Raw genomic sequence first — 17,795 nt, forward strand, 5'->3', positions numbered from 1 at the left:
GTTGAGAAAGCAGGACTGTGTTGAGAAAATATGGAGGGGTGACAACCCTGATTGGGGCCTGCTGGACTGTGTATGCACTGGTCACTTTCTACTACCAGACTCTACCAGCAAGGATGTAGTGAAGGATGAGTCCCTGAGTGTGAGTTACAAATCAGATTTAAGGACAGGCTGACAGTGACAAGTAACAGGGCCTTCCATTGTGGTCTGTTATGTGACAACTACCCAGTATGACAGGCTGCCCTCACCCAACCATCCAAATCTAGCGTGAAAAATACATTTCAGGTTTCACAGTAGAGAATTTCACATGTTTTCAGAGAAAGTAGCTCTGGCCATTCATTTACCGGTGCTCCCCACATACTCTGCGCCACTCCCAGTGCTCTGTCTCACAGTGCTTCAGAGGGCTTTGCACGGAAGAGGGGTGTGGGTGGGTGACTATGCTGTGCTGGCTCTGGTGCCTTTCTAAAACCAGCAAATCAAGCTCATTGTGATGGTGGCACAGTGTGGGCTGGAAGGCCTGGGAATCTTCTCATAGCGTCAATCTTCATTCTTTGCTTCCACAGGACCTCAGACCAGGCTGCACACAAGTAGCCCTCCTGTTTCACAAAGAACTCCAGCAGTCACGGGGAAGTGGCTGCAGTGTGTGCATGGTGTCCCTGAATACTACGAGTAGTATATTCAGCTGCCAGAGTTAGCAGGTGAAATACAGGAAGCTAAGTTAAGCAAGAGCACACTTTCAAAAACATGTCTCAAATCATACCCTGGAAATCCCATTTCTAAATGGTATTTGTTTTAAAATGCAATTTAATCTGGACTTCATCTACTTTTTTTAAAAGACTGATGTCCACTCAGATCCACACATCCCTTACCTCATGTGTATTTGAGGCCAGCAGAAATTGAGGATGCCTCTGGGTCAGCATTCACATATCTGAGAGATGAGCCACCATGTCAAACCACATGAGACTGTGCTCCCTGTCCATACTTACCTCTAGTATATGCCCTATAGCTTCACTCACAGATGAAGGAGGAGCAGCTTGCTGTCTGTGTTGTCTAGGTAGCCTGGCAAGATAAGAAATGAGTGAGTTTCAGGGTTATTCCTCCTCCTGGGGAAAGTGTAGTGACCTCTGTAGGTTATCCCCATTGAGACGATGATGAAATGTCCATTGTCCACAGGTGCCCCAGAGAGCTAAGTAGTTGAAATAGGAACTCCTGCTGGATTGTACCCCCAAACTCCCCCAATTTCCCTCTGCCAGCTTTCTACCTTCTATTTGAGGAATTGATACCTACTTCCTCCAAAATTGCAACTAGCGTGTTTCTACCATGCCTTTGTGTAGCTGTGAGCCAGGCACATGAAATCTTCATGGGAAGAAAATATCTGTTTCCAAAAGTCTGGAAAAGTCATAAAAGTGTGACACCTACCTGTAGGTCCACAGGCATGGTGCTGGGTATCCAACAAAGTATGTGAAAAGGAACCTGGAGGCATGGGAGAAACAGAGAGAGAGAGAGAGAGAGAGAGAGAGAGAGAGAGAGAGAGAGAGGGAGGGAGGGAGGGAGGGAGGGAGGGAGGGAGGGAGGGAGGGAGGGAGGGAGGGAGGGAGGGAGGGAGGGAGAGAGAGAGAGAGAGAGAGAGAGAGATTGTACTGTAACTCAATTCTCCAGCCCTCTATCTTGCTTCATTTTTCTGTGATAGCTCCTGGAACTGTTGATTTCATCGGTGGATACTAAAAATATCCATAGGAACACATTTATGTTCTTCTGATATTGGACTCCCTGTGACTCTAACCCCCCCCCGCACCGCACCGCTATAAATGATCTCTTGATGGAACAAATGACAGGAAATAAAGGACATATCTAACTTAAGCAGCAACACACCATAGGGGTGTTTGAAATACTGGATGCTTTCCAGACATGTCCCTACGACTTTTACATTGGGATGGTGACCCCTGCCCAGAGAGATGCATCTGAACCCTATAGAAGAGAGTCAGCTAGGTCATGTCCTCACCACACCATTTGGGCTTCACACTCCTTTGTCCAGAGGAGTACAGAGGTGTCTGTCACCTTCAGGTAATCATGGCTTTAATCTAGATAGCTTTGGCTGTGTGATGCAACCCAATTCAGCTATAGCCCCATGGGAGTCCTACCCCAGGGCCCTGGCTGAGGTGACCTGGCAACTGCCTGTGAAGTCTGCAGTGGAAAGTGGAGGTGGAGAGGACTTGGCCCCAAGGGCAGATGGAAAAGGCACAGGTTCTGCTTACTGTGAGCTCAGGTGCTTTCCCAGATGGAGCTTATTCTTCACTCCAATCTCAGTTGAAAACACAGCAGGGAAGGCTCAGGGTCAGATGGTCACTGGCTTAAGCTCACCAGGAAAAGTTCTCAGCTTTCTCCAACTTTATGGGCCAACACTATCTGCATTTGAGGCTTTGATGACCAAGTTTGTGAGGGAAAGGAACAGCCTACTCATTGTACCCTGACCTTGGCAGACAGAGGTTGAGTGTGTATGTGAGCCTGAACAGATAGGAGTCCAAGATACCAGGGTGTTCTGTTGCATGCCTCAGGCCCCCAGGAGCCGAGGGGAGTTGTAGACACATCAGATGTTGCTATGAAAGCCTAACTCCTCAAAAAAGGGCTAGCTGTGTGCCCTCAAATGGATTCATTTCTCCACTGCATGTTCTCACACTTTCTTCCCAAGACAAAGGTTTTGGGATGTCAGATGTCTTCAGTTTCAGCAGATACAGAAACAGAATATAGCTGGAAATTGCATCCTTGGTGTTGGGAGGATTTAGTTTTTATTTAAAATTCAGAAGCAGTGTAAGCATTTTAAATTAATTTTAAAGTCTATACTCCTTCAAACTTATAACACACACACACACACACACATACACGTTTTAGGACAGAAATTTCCTTTTTCATTTTGTTTGTAGTTCTGTGTGTTGCCTAACAATTATCATAGTCTAAAAGTCTCGTCAGCAACAGCATTTTGAGAGAATTCTAGACCTACAGAGGAGCTGACATAGTACTAGATACACCCTTTTTCTAGCCTCTTTGCAGACCTAGGTACCTATAAAGAGCCTCTGTCTGGGACCCCCTGTTGCCACACCAGGCTGTGGCTGAGGTTTGTTTTTCTCACTTTTATTTCTGTCTCCCATTCCAAACTCTCCAGGTCATACCCAGCCCTATAGGAACCTGGTTGTTGGTGCCTGTCCTCCCATTCCACATCTAACCCTGAGGGACTCCACCAAACCTTGGAGTGGACCCAGCTGTTTTTCCTGTAGACCCTTTCATCCCCTTTCCTCTGCACCTGGCCCATCCCCATTCCTTCCTTGCAAACTCTAATACCCAGAAATGCTTTCTACTGGACCCCAGTGGTGGTACCTGGTAGGGATTCTGGTAGGTGAATCATACCATCCTTCTTGCCATCCATTATGGTTTTTCCCTTCTCACCTACAACTCATAGCATCCTGCTTAGAGGGCCACTTACCTCCACTTTAACTACATTCACTAGAGATGCCAACTCTTGGTTCAGACCTATGACCCCCTAATATTTTCATCTCTGTCTTTCCAGATAATTCTTTGGTTTACATTAGCCTGCATCCAGGATCCCCTCTTTCTAGCACACGTCCAGCTTCATGGGGACCCCAATCATAGGTGTGAACAGGATCCCCTTAGCCATGAAACCACATTCAGCCTTTTCTCCTTGCCCACATCAATCCCAATCTGCCATGTGTTTACATGCACAAGCACTCCTTACCGGGCTACCCACAGTCACCAGATTTTGGTAAGATCCAGGGAGAACAACAGAAACCAAGGAACACCCACCCAACAAAGACAAGGCCAGATATCAAGACGTTCACCTCAGTCATCCCATTCTCGATTCCAAGACACCAACATAAAAACATAAATACTAAAAGTCAAGACAGGATGTTTCCCCAACAACCCAAGAGCCTAACTGCAGTTGACCCCAAGATATATAATATAGTTTAAACACAAAAAGGACTTCAAAACAATTATGAATATGTTCAAGGACCTTAAATAGTAAGTGAACAAATTATTTTTTATTTTATTTTATTATTTTAATTTTAAATAGCTTGCTTCCCATGTCAATCCCAGTTCCCTCTCACTTCCCTCCTCCCGGACCCAGCCACAGTCCCCCCCCCCAGCCTCCCAACCTATGGCCACTTCCTTCCACATAGAGGATATCTAGAGTCTGTCATTTCACTAAGGGCAGGGGCGAGGCACTCCCCTAAGAGTCCAGGCTGAGAGAGCATCCCTCTTTGTGTTATGGACACAGAAAGCCCGTTTGTATGCCAGGAATAAACACTGATCCACTGCTCAGGACCCCATAGGTTGCCCAGGCCTCCTGGCTGACTCTCACACTCAGGGGGTCTGGATCTGTCCCATGCTGGCCTCCCAGCTGTCGGTCTGGGGTCCAAGAGCTCTCCCCTGTTCAGATCAGCTGTCTCTGCTGGTTTTGCCAGCCCATTCTTTGCCAATTTGCTCATCGCTCCTCTCTCTCTGTAGCTGGGTTCCTTGGGTTCAGTTCAGTGTTTAACTGTGGGTGTTTGCCTCTGCTTCCATCAGTCACTGGGTGAAGGCTCCAGGATGGTTATAGACATCAAGTTCATTATCAGGAATGGGCGTTCGGGGTGGTCTCTACACTATTGCTTAGCTTGCCAATTGGTGTCATCCCTTTAGATCATAGAGGTCACAATGGTGCCTGATCTGTCTTCTAACCTATGATCCCCTCTTCCCCCTACCCTACCACCCCAGTCAAACTTCCTGTTCCCCCATGACCTACTCTCTCTTCCTCTTCTCCCCCTCTCTATTTCCCAGCTCCCCTTTCCCCCATCCCTTGCCGTGTTCCCTATCTGTTCAGAGGATCTTGCTTCATTTCTCTTCTCTTGGGTACCATGCATATCTTTTAGGTTCTTTCCTGTTTCCCAGACTCTCTGTCATTGGAAGTGCAGACTGGCACTCTCCTGATCTATGTCTAAAATCCATATATGAGTGAGTACATACCATGTTTGTCTTTTTGTGACTGGGTTACCTCACTCAGGATGGTTTCTTCCAGTGCTATCCATTTACCTTCAAATTTCAAGATTCCATTCTTTTTTTTCTGCTGAGTAATACTCCATTGTGTAAATGTACCACATTTTCTCTATCCACTCTTCAGTTGAGGGGCATCTAGGTTGCTTCTAGGTTCTGGCTATTACAAATAATGCTGCTATGAACATAGTGGAGCAGATGCCCTTGTTGTATGAATTTGCCTCCTTTGGATGTATGCCTAAGACTGAAATTGCTGGGTCTTGTGGTAGAATGATTCCCATTTTCCTGAGGAATCTCCATACTGCTTTCCAAAGAGGTTGTATGAGTTGGCACTCCCACCAGCAGTGGAGGAGTGTTCCCCTCTCTCCACATCCTCTCCAGCATAAATTGTCTTCGGTGTTTTTGATTTTAGCCATTCTGACAGGAGTAAGATGGTATCTCAAAGTTGTTTTGATTTGCATTTACCTGATGGCTAAGGATGTTGAACACTTTCTTAAGCATCTCTTGGCCATTTTAGCCTCCTCTATTAAGAATTCTCTGTTTAGTTCTGTACCCCACCTTTTAATTGGATCCTTTGGTGTTTTGGAGACTTGCTTCTTGAGTTCTTTGTAAATTTTGGAGATAAGCCCTCTGTCAGATGTGGGGTTAGTGGATATCTTTTCCCATTCTGTGGACTGCCTTTTTGTCTTGCTGACTGTGTCCTTTGCCTTACAGAAGATTCTTAGTTTCAGGAGGTCCCATTTGTAAATTGTTGATCTCACTGTCTGTGCTACTGGTGTTATGTTCAGGAAGTTGTCTCCTGTACCGATTCGTTCAAGGGTACCACCCACTTTGTCTTCTAAGAGGTTCAGTATGGTTGGATTTATGTTGAGATCTTTCATCCATTTGGACTTAAGTTTTGTACAAGGCGATAAACATGGATCTATCTGCAGTCTTCTGCATACCAGTATCCAGTTATGCCAGCACCATTTGTTGAAGATTCTTTCTTTTTTCCGTTGTATAGTTTTAGCTTTTTTGTCAAAAATCCAGTGTTCATAGGTGTGTGGGTTAAAATCAGGTTTTTCAATTCGGTTCCATTGGTCAACCTGCCTATTTTTGTGCCAATACCAAGCTGTTTTCAGGACTATAGCTCTATAATAGAGCTTGAAGTTAGGTATGGTGATGCCTCCTGAAGGTCCTTTATTGTATAGGGTTGTTTTGGCTATCCTGGGTCTTTTGTTTTTCCATATAAAGTTGATTAATGTTCTTTCCAGGTCTGTGAAGAATTGTGCCGGAATTTTGATAGGGATTGCATTGAATCTGTAGACTGCTTTTGGCAAGATTGCCATTTTTATTATATTGATCCTACCAATCCAGGAGCATGGGAGATCTTTCCATTTTCTGGTATCCTCTTTGATTTCTTTCTTCAAAGACTCAAAGTTCTTGATATACAGGTCTTTCACTTCCTTGGTTAACATTATCCCCAGATATTTGATGCTGTTTATGGCTACTGTAAAGGGTGAGGTTTCTCTGTTTTCTTTCTTAGTCACTTCATCGTCTGTATATAATAGGGCCACTGATTTTTTTGAGTTTACCTTGTATACTGCCACTTTGTTGACGGTGTTTATCAGCTCTAGGAGTTCCCTTGGGGAGTTTTTTGGGTCACTTATATAAACTATCATATGATCTGCAAATAGTGAAAGCTTGACTTCTTCTTTTCCTATTTGTATCCCCTTTATCTCCTTTTGTTGTCTTATTGCTGTAGCTAGAACTTCAAGTACAATATTGAAGAGATATGGAGAGAGTGGACAGCCTTGTCTTGTTCTTGATTTTAGAGGAATTGCTTTGAGTTTCTCTCCATTTAGTTTGATGTTAGCTGTTGGTTTACTGTATATTGCTTTTATTATATTCAGGTACGTTCCTGTTATCCCTGATCTCTCTAGGACCTTTATCATGAAGGAGTGCTGGATTTTGTCAAAAACTTTTTCATCATCTCATGAGATGATCATGTGGTTTTTCTTTTGCAGTTTGTTTATATGGTGGATTACATTGATAAATTTTCTAATGTAGAACCATCCCTGTATTCCTGGGATGAAACCTGCTCGATCATGGTGGATGATTTTTCTGATGTGTTCTTGAATCCGGTTTGCTAGTATTTTATTGAGTGTTTTTGCATCGATGTTCATGAGGGAAATTGTTCTATAGTTCTCTTTCTTAGTTGTTTCTTTGTGTGGCTTGGGTACCAAGGGAATTGTAGCCTTGTAAAAAGAGTTTGGCAGTGAGTCTCCTGTTTCTATTGTGTGGAATACTTTGAGGAGTATTAGAATTAGCTCTTCTTTGAATTTCTGGTAGAAGTCTGCACTGAAGCCATTTTGGCATGTGCTTTTTTTTTTTTTTTTTTGGTTGGGAGATTTTGATGACTGCTTCTATTTTATTAAGGGTTATAGGTCTGTTTTGTGGGAACAACAGACCTTGGCAGGAGACCCACTTCCCAGTCAGCCTGGGAGCAGGCAGTTCTGACACAATGTTTACTGAAAACATGTTTACTGAAAACAATCCAGTGCCCTAAGTAATGTTTACCAGAGCTATAATTTCCCAATAAGGGCCTGTTCCCTGATACACCCTGAAGTTGATCTTACCAATGGCTAGCCACCCTTTCCTGCCCCCTGCTGCTGCCGACTCTGGTGTCAGGGACATATAACCACCAGCCAAGAGGAGAAAAAGTGAGTGTGGCAGAAGCTTTTCTGGAGTGAAGCATTTCTTGGGAAGATCTCTTGAGCCTTTTTGGGGAGCATAAAGTTTTCTTTAAGCAACCTACTGGTTTCTGTGTCATCAATCGGACACCCTCTCCATAGTCTCAGATACAGGCTGCACAGTGGGCGTGGCATGTTTAGATTGTTTATCTGTTCTTTTTTTTCTCTTTTTTAAATCATTTTTATTTTAATTTTAAATAGCTTGTTTTACATGTCAATCCCAGTTCCCCCTCCCTCCCCTCCTCCTGCACTCCCCTTCCCCCCCACCCTCCCACCCTATTGCCAAATCCTTCCACATAGGGGATATCTAGAGTCTGTCATTTTACTCTGGGTAGGATCCAGGCACTCCCCTAAGAGTCCAGGCTGAGAGAGCATCCCTCTTTGTGCTATAGGCACACGAAGACTGTTTGTATACCAGGGATAGACACTGATCCACAGCGCAGGGCCCTATAGGTTGCCCAGGCCTTCTGGCTGACACTCACATTTTTGGGGGGTCCAGATCAGTCCCATGCTGGCCTCCCCACTGTCGGTCTGGGGTCCAAGAGCTCTCCCCTGTTCAGATCAGCTGTCTCTGCTGGTTTTGCCAGCCCATTCTTTGCCAATTTGCTCATCACTCCTCTCTCTCTGTCACTGGGTTCCTTGGGTTCAGTTCAGTGATTAATTGTGTGTTTGCCTCTGCTTCCATCAGTCACAGGATGAAGGCTACCAGATGGTTATAGACATCAAGTTCATTATCAGGAATGGGCATTCGAGGTGGTCTCTCCACTATTGCTTAGTTTGCCAATTGGTGTTATCCCTTTAGATCACTCGAGGTCACTCTGGTGCCTGATCTGTATTCGATCCTATGATTCCCTCTTCCCCCTATTCTACCCCCACCCCCTCAACTTCCTGTTCCCCCATGACCATCTCTCTTCCTCTCTAGGAGTAACCTTGCGGAGTTTTTTGGGTCACTTATGTAAACTATCATATCATCTGCAAATAGTGAAAGTTTGACTTCTTCTTTTCCTATTTGTATCCCCTTTATCTCCTTTTGTTGTCTTATTGCTGTAGCTAGAACTTCAAGTACAATATTGAAGAGATAAGGAGAGAGTGGACAGCCTTGTTTTGTTCCTGATTTTAGAGGAATTGCTTTGAGTTTCTCTCCATTTAGTTTGATGTTAGCTGTTGGTTTACTGTATATTGCTTTTATTATATTCAGGTACGTTCCTGTTATCCCTGATCTCTCTAGGACTTTTATCATGAAGGAGTGCTGGATTTTGTCAGAGGCTTTTTCAGCATCTAGTGAGATGATCATGTGGTTTTTCTTTCGCAGATTGTTAATATGGTGGATTACATTGATAGATTTTCTAATGTTGAACCATCCCTGCATTCCTAGGATGAAGCCTACTTGATCATGGTGGATTTTTTTTTATTTTTTTATATTTTATTTTCCAGTTTAAATTTAGATAAGAAACGAGGTTGCTTCACAAGTCAGTTCCAGGTCCCTCTCCCATTCCCTCCCCTCCTCCCGTGCCCTTCCCCCAAACCCCCCCCTTATCTCCTCATTCCCCCAGGGAGGGTGAGACCCTCCATGGGGGTGTCCATAGTCTGTCATTTCATATAGGGCAGGGCCTAGACCCTTCCCCAAGAGTTCAGGGTGAGAGTGCACCTCACATTGTTCTATGGGAGTCCAAAGTCCATGTGTATACTTGGGATGGGTACTGATCTGCTGCCCAAGGCTCAATAGATTCCCTAGGCCTCCTCACTGACACCCAGATTCAGGGGGTCTTGATCAGTCCCATGCTGGATTCCCAGGCTGATGCCTGGGATTCAAGAGTTAACCTTTGTCTGGTCAGCTGTTTCTGGGGGTTAAACCAGCCCAGTCTTAATCCCTTTGATCATCAGTCCTCCCTCTCTGTTACTGGCTTTCTTGAGTTCAGCTCAGTACTTAACCAAGGGAGTCTGCCTCTTCTTCGATCAGCCACTAAATGAAGTTTCTGTTTCCCAGACTCTCTGGCCATAGGATTGTAGGCTGGCACTTCCCAGATCTATGTCTAAAATCCATATATGAGAGAATACATGCCATGTTTCTCTTTTTGTGACTGCGTTACCTCACTCAGGATGGTTTCTTCTAGTGTCATCCATTTGCCTGCGAATCTCATGATTCCATTATTTTTTTCTGCTGAATAGTACTCCATTGTGTAGATGTACCACATTTTCTCTAACCACTCTTCGGGTGAGGGACATCTAGGTTGCTTCCAAGTTCTGGCTATTACAAATAAAGCTGCTATGAACATAGTGGAACAGACATCTTTGTTGTATGAATGGGCATCTTTTGGATATATGCCTAAGAGTGGAGTTGCTGGGTCTTGTGGTAGATTTGTAAGTCCCCAACACGTAATTCTTTCTTAAGCGACCTCCAGTCTTGCCAGTTCTTTCCTGTAGCATACAGGAAAAGGCTAACACCTACAGGGCTGGGCTGGTGCTTTTGACACAATTGAGGATGAAGGTCTTTTATGTACCTCAGCAGTGGACACTGGACAACAGGGCATGAAAATCTCTCTGTGAAATTTTCTCACCATGTCCTGTGGATGTCATAGTCAAACAAAACAACATTCAAGTGCTCTCTAGGCATCAGTATAGACATTAGATTCATCTAAATCTCTTGATTTAACTTCAAAATTAGTGCCAGTATTGAAGGTGAAGAATAAGAACGTCGGGTTTTTGATGCAAGGTGAAAAACAGACCGAATAAACACTCTTATTTTGATTAGAAGCTACACATTCTGCTGTTTATACAATGGGGCATGAAAGCAAATCTTTTTGTCATAATCTGTTTTCTACCCAGCCCTCTTTTTTTAAACCCGGGCCCCGTTGAGAACATGAGTTGATGTCCCCTGTGCTGATATCCAAACACTGGGGTTAATGCCACTTTTTTATTATTTATTTTTAAATTTAAATTTAAATTAGAAACAAGGTTGCTTCACAAGTCAGTTCTAGGTCCCTCTCTTTTTCCCTCCCATCCTCCCGTGCCCTTCCCCCAAACCCCCCATATACTCTCATTTCCCCAGGGAGGGTGAGGCCCTCTTTGGGGGTGTCCATAGTCTGTCATTTCATCCAGGGCAGGGCCTTGACCCTCCCCCAAGAATTCAGGGTAAGAGTACATCTCAAATTGTTGGATGGGAGTCCAAAGTCCATTTGTATACTCGGGATAAATACTGATCTACTGCCCAAGGCTCAATAGATTACCTAGGCCTCCTCACCGACAACCCCATTCAGGGGGTCTTGATCAGTCCCATGCTGGATTCCCAGGCTGATGCCTGGGATTCAAAGGCTAACCCTTGTCAGGAGAGCTGTTTCTGGGGGTTAAACCAGCCGAGTCTTTTTTTTTTTTAATTAATTATTTTTTATTTTCCATTTTAAATTTAGATAAGAAACAAGGTTGCTTCACAAGTCAGTACGAGGTCCCTCTCCCTTTCCCTCCCCTCCTCCCGTGCCCTCCCCCCCATCCCTCCCCGTTATCCCCTCATTCCCCCAGGGAGGGTGAGGCCCTCCATGGGGGTGTCCATAGTCTGTCATTTCATATAGGGCAGGGCCTAGACCCTTCCCCAAGAGTTCAGGGTGAGAGTGCACCTCACATTGTTCTATGGGAGTCCAGAGACCATGTGTATACTTGGGATGGGTACTGATCTGCTGTCCAAGGCTCAATAGATTACCTAGGCCTCCTCACTGACACTCAGATTCAGGGGGTCTTGATCAGTCCCATGCTGGATTCCCAGGCTGATGCCTGGGATTCAAGAGTTAACCTTTGTCTGGTCAGCTGTTTCTGGGGGTTCAACCAGCCCAGTCTTAATCCCTTTGATCATCAGTCCTCCCTCTCTGATACTGGCTTTCTTGAGTTCAGCTCAGTACTTAACCAGCCAGTAAATGAAGTTTCTGTTTCCCAGACTCTCTGGCAATAGGATTGTAGTCTGGCACTCCCCAGATCTATGTCTAAAATCCATATATGAGAGAGTACATGCCATGTTTCTCTTTTTGTGACTGCGTTACCTCACTCAGGATGGTTTCTTCTAGTGTCATCCATTTGCCTGCGAATCTCATGATTCCATTATTTTTTTCTGCTGAATAGTACTCCATTGTGTAGATGTACCACATTTTCTCTATCCATTCTTCGGGTGAGGGACATCTAGGTTGCTTCCAAGTTCTGGCTATTAACCAGCCGAGTCTTAATCCCTTTGGTCATCAGTCCTCCCTCTGTTACTGGCTTTCTTGAGTTCATCTCAGTGCTTAGCCATGGGAGTCTGCCTCTTCTTCCATCAGCCACTGAATGAAGGTTCTGTTTCCCAGCCTCTCTGGCCATGGGATTGTAGGCTGGCACTCCCCATATCTATGTCTAAATTCCATATATGAGAGAGTACATGCCATGTTTCTCTTTTTGTGACTGCATTACCTCACTCAGGATGGTTTCTTCTAGTGTAATCCATTTGCCTCCAAATCTCAGGATTCCATTTTTTTTCTGCTGAATAGTACTCCACTGTGTAAATGTACCACATTTTCTCCATCTACTCTTCAGTTGAGGGGTATCTAGGTTGCTTCCAAGTTCTGACTATTACATATAATGTTGCTATGAACATAGTGGAACAAACACCCTTGTTGTATGAATGGGCATCTTTTCGATATATGCCTATGAGTGGAGTTGCTGGGTCATGTGGTAGGTTTATTTCCATTTTTCTGAGGAATCTCCATACTGATTTCCAAAGTGGCTGAACCAGTTGGCACTCCCACCAGCAATGGAGGAGTGTTTCCCTTTTACCACATCCTCTCCAGTATAAATTGTCATTGGTGTTTTTGATTTTAGCCATTCAGACAGGAGTGAGATGGTATCTCAGAATTGGTATAAGCTGTTCTTTGAATTTCTGGTAGATTTCTGCACTGAGGCCATCTGGACCTGGGCTCTTTTTGGTTGGGAGATTTTGATGAATGCTTCTATTTCCATAGGGGTTATAGGTCTATTTAAATTGCTTATCTGTTCTTGATTTAATTTTAGCAAGTGATAGCTATTCAGGAAGTTGTCCATTTCCTTTAAATTTTCGAATTTTGTGGAGTACAGGTTTTCAAAGTATGACCTGATGATTCTCTGAATTTCCTCAGAGTCCATTGTTATGTCCCCCTTTTCATTTCTAATTTTGTTAATTTGCATGATCAGTCTCTGCTGTTTGGTAAGTTTGGACAAAGGTTTGTCTATCTTGTTGAATTTCTCAAAGAACCAACTTTTCGTTGCATTGATTCTTTGTATTGTTTTCCTAGTTTCCACTACATTGATTTCAGCCCTCAATTTGATTATTTCTGGGCATCTGCTTCTCCTAGGGGAGTTTGCTTCTTTGTGTTCCAGAGCTTTCAGCTGTGCTGTTAATTCTCTAGTATAACTATTCTCCAGTTTCTTCATGTGGGCACTTAGTGATATGAACTTTCCCGGTAGCACTGCTTTCAAAGTGTCCCATAGGTTTGTGTATGTTGTGACTTCATTCTCATTGAATTCTAGGATATCTTTAACTTCTTTTTTATTTTTTCTTTGACCCAGGAATGATGTAATTGTGCATTATTCAATTTTCATGAGTTTGTAGGGTTTCTGCAATTTGTGTTGTTGTTGAATTCTAATTTTAAAGCATGATGTCTGATAAGATGCATGGAGTTATTCCAATTTTTTTGAAGCTGCTGAGGTTTGATATGTTGCCAAGTATGTGGTCAATTTTTGAGAAGCTTCCATGTGGTGGTGAGAAGAAGGTATATTCTTTTTTATGTGGATGAAATGTTCTATAGATGTCTGTTAATCCCAGTTGGGTCATTACTTCTATTAGACACTTTGCTTCTTTGTTGAGTTTCTGTCTGGTATTCCTGTCTAGTGGTGAGAGTGGTGTGTTGAAATCTCCCACTATAAGTGTGTGGGGCTTTATATGTGATTTAAATTTTAGTAATGTTTCTTTTACAATTGTGGATGCCTTTGTATTTGGGGCATAGATGTTCAGGACAGACATTTCATCTTGGTGGATTTCGCCTGTGATGAGTATGTAATGACCTCCTTCATCTCTTTTGATTGATTTTATTTTAAAGTCTAATTTGTTAGATATTAGGATTGCTAACCCTGCTTGTTTCTTGGGTCCATTTGATTGGAAAATCTTTTCCCAACCTTTAACTCTCAGGTAATGTCTGTCTTTGAGGGTGAGGTGTGTTTCTTGTATGCAGCAGAAGGATGGTTCTGTCTTTGAATCCATTCTGCTAGCCTGTGTCTTTTTATGGGTGAGTTAAGGCCATTAATGTTGAGGGATATTAATGAGCATTGATTGCTCATTCTTCTTTGATTTGGAATGGTTGTTGTCGGTGGAATGTTGTGTGGAATTTCACCCCTTTGTTCTTTTTTTTTCAATTTAAAATTAGATAAGAAACAAGGTTGCTTCACAAGTCAGTTCCAGGTCCCTCTACCTTTCCCTCCCCTCCTCCCGTGCCCTTCCCCCAATTCCCCCATTATCCCCTTATTTCCCCAGGGAGGGTGAGGCCCTCCATGGAGGTGTCCACAGTCTGTCATTTCATCCAGGGCAGGGCCTAGACCCTCCTCCAAGAGTTCAGAGTGAGAGTGCATCTCACATTGTTGGATGGGAGTCCAAAGTCTGTGTATATACTCGGGATAAGTACTGATCTACTGCCCAAGTCTCAATAGATTACCTAGGCCTCCTCACTGACACCCACATTCAGGGGGTCTTGATTAGTCCCATGCTGGATTCCCAGGCTGATGCCTGGGATTCAAGAGTTAACCTTTGTCAGGTCAGCTGTTTCTGTGGTTAAACCAGCCCAGTCTTAATCCCTTTGGTCATCAGTCCAAGCTCTCTGTTATTGGCTTTCTTGAGTTCAGCTCAGTACTTAACCGAGGTAGTCTGCCTCTTCTTCCATCAGCCACTGATGAAGTTTCTGTTTCCCAGACTCTCTGGCCTTGGGATTGTAGGCTGGCACTCCCTAGATCTATGTCTAAAATCCATATATGGAAGAGTACATGCCATGTTTCTCTTTTTGTGACTGCGTTACCTCACTCAGGATGGTTTATTCTAGTGTAATCCATTTGCCTGCAAATCTCAGGATTCCATTGTTTTTTTCTGCTGAATAGCACTCCATTGTGTAAATGTACCACATTTTCTCTATCCACTCTTTGGTTGAGGGGTATCTAGGTTGCTTGCAAGTTCTGGCTATTGCAAATAAAGCTGCTATGAACATCGTGGAACAGACATCTTTGTTTTTATGAATGGGCATCTTTTGGATATTTGCCTAAGAGTGGAGTTGCTGGGTCATGTGGTAGGTTTATTCCCATTTTTCTGAGGAATCTCCATACTGATTTCCAAAGTGGCTGAACCAGTTGGCACACCACTGAGAAGTCTCCTTTTCTGCAAGAACCAAGTCTTTAGTGCCTGTCTGAAGTTCTGTGTTCCTTTGTATAGAGGTCATTGCCTTCAGAAATACCTGTTATTTTTCTGAGACCAGGGACAAGTGCTTGTCCTAGTGCCTCCTGGGACAGAAACTGAAGGAGAAAGCTCTTAGGATCAATTAAAGGGGACTCATGGCTTCATTATTCAAGCTCCTTGAAGGTTGTCATAGAGGAGGCTGGTCAGGGAAGTTGCATCTTGTGGGCATGAGCAACCCTCTCTCAATACCTTCCTCAACCAACACTCTGCATCCATGTCCCAGAGTGTCACTGGGATTCTCATGCCCTGAGTGGAAGGTCTCACCCTGATACAAATGGACTCTCTGTATTCTGCTGAGAGTACTTCCTCCAAATTGGACACACACAGGCAACTTGCTTATTCTAAATGTGTTTTACTTTCTATGCTCCCCTCCTCTTCCTGCATTCAACCCTTTCAGTGTATTGTTAAGAAATAATATTCTGATCGTACGAATGGGGGAGGGGTCAAGACAGCAATGGGGAAATACACAGAGACAGTAGACCTGAACTAGTGGTAAATTGTGGTCTCAGGATTGACAGCTGGGGAACCTGCATGGGACCAAACTAGATTCTCTGGATGTGGGTGACAGTTATGTGACTTGATCAGTTGGGGAACCCCTGGCAGTGGAGGCAGAGCCTAAGCTAGGGACATGAACTGGCTTTTTGGAGCCCATTCCCTATGGTGGAATACCAATCTCAGCCTTCATACCGGAAAGAGGGCCTTAGTCCTGCCTCAACTTGGTGTGCCAGATTTTTTACTCCAAAAGGAAGGCCTTACCCACTGTGGGGAGTGGGTGGGATTGGGAAGGGAGGGGAAGGGGAAGGGAGAAAGGGAGGGAGGGAGAACTGGTATTGGTATGTAAAATGAAAAAAAGATGTTTTTTGGTATTTTTTTTGAGACAGGGTTTCTCTGCGTAGCATTGTAGACCAGGCTGACCTTGAACTCACAGTTTGCTTGTTTCTGCAAAAAATAAAATTTTAAATAAAAATCAATGCATATGAATTAATGTTCCCTCAGCACTTCCATTTTGTTTGCTATGTTTTTTTTTTTTTTGGTTTTACGAGACAGGGTTTCTCTGTATTGTTTTGGAGACTGTCAGTCCAGCCCAGCCTCGAGCTCACAGAGATCCGCCTGCCTCTGCCTCCTGAGTGCTGGGATTAAAGGAGTGCACCACCACCGCCTGGCCTTGTTTGCTATGTTTTAAAGAAATTAAATATTTATTAAATTTTTGGAATATATATAGGTACCATTGTATAGACTTAATAGGCTATATTTAGGAATATATCTATAGCTATATCTATATGTGCACAATAACAACTAATAATAAAAAGACATCACACGTTTGTTGGAGTAGACTAGGTAGGGTTTTGAAGGAGGTAAGGTAAGGGTAAAATGGAATCAATTTATGATGTTGAAAAATAATAAAAAATACTAAAAGCTATTTTGAAATTCTCTATTTTTAATTTAAATGAGAAACGATCTTGTTTTACATGTCAATCCCAGTTCTCTCTCACTCCCCTCTTCCCCTGCTCCCCACTGAGTCCCTATCCCATCCCCTTTCTGCTCCCCAGGGAGGGTGAGCCCTTCCATGAGGGATCATCGAAATCTATCAAGTCATTTGGGGCAGGGCCTAGGCTCTCTCCCATGTATCTAGGCTAAGAGAGTATCCATCCATGGGGGAATGGGCTCCCAAAGTCTGTTTGTGCACTAGGGATACATTCTGGTTCCACTGCCAGAGGTACCATAGACTGCCCAGGCCTCCTAACTGACACCCACGTTCAGGGGATATGGGCCAGTCCTATGCTGGTTTCCCAGCTATCAGTCTGGGGTCCATGAGCTTCCCCTTGTTCAGGTCAGCTTCCCCTTGTTGTTTCTGTGTGGTTCTCTAGCCTGGTCTTGACCCCTTTGCTCATCACTCCTCCCTCTCTGCAACTGGATTCCAGAGTTTGGCTTAGTGTTTAGCTGTGGGTGTCTGCTTCTGTTTCCATTAGCTACTGCATGAAGGCTCTAGGATGACATAAAAGGTAGCCATCAATCTCATTATAGGGGAAGGTAGCCTCTCCACTTTTGATTAGATTCTTAGTTGGGGTCAACCTTGTACCTCTCTGTACATTTCCCTAGTGCCAGATTTATCTTTAAGCCTATAATGGCTCCCTGTATTATGGTATCTCTTTTCTTGCTCTCCTCTATTCTTCCCTGAATCAATCTTCCTGTTCCCTCATGTCCTCTCCCCTCCTCTTCGCCCCTTCTCTTTCTCCTAACTCCCTCTCCCTTCTGGCCATGCTCATAATTATCTCAGGAGATCTTCTCAGCTTTCCCCTTCTCCAGGGGACAATGTATGTCATTCTTATGGTCCTCCTTGCTCCCTAGCTTCTCTGGTGGTGTGGATTATAGGCTGGGTATTCTTTGTTCTATGTCTAATATCTGTATATGAATGAGTACATACCATGTTTGCCTTTTTGTTATCTCTAAGGATAGTTTCTTCTAGTTTCATCCATTTGCCTGCAAATTTCAAGATTCCATTGGTTTTTTCCCACTGAGTAGTATTCCATATTGCA

Source organism: Mesocricetus auratus, unplaced genomic scaffold (genome assembly GCF_017639785.1).
Source record: "Mesocricetus auratus isolate SY011 unplaced genomic scaffold, BCM_Maur_2.0 Super-Scaffold_4256, whole genome shotgun sequence".
Lineage (NCBI taxonomy): Eukaryota > Metazoa > Chordata > Mammalia > Rodentia > Cricetidae > Mesocricetus > Mesocricetus auratus.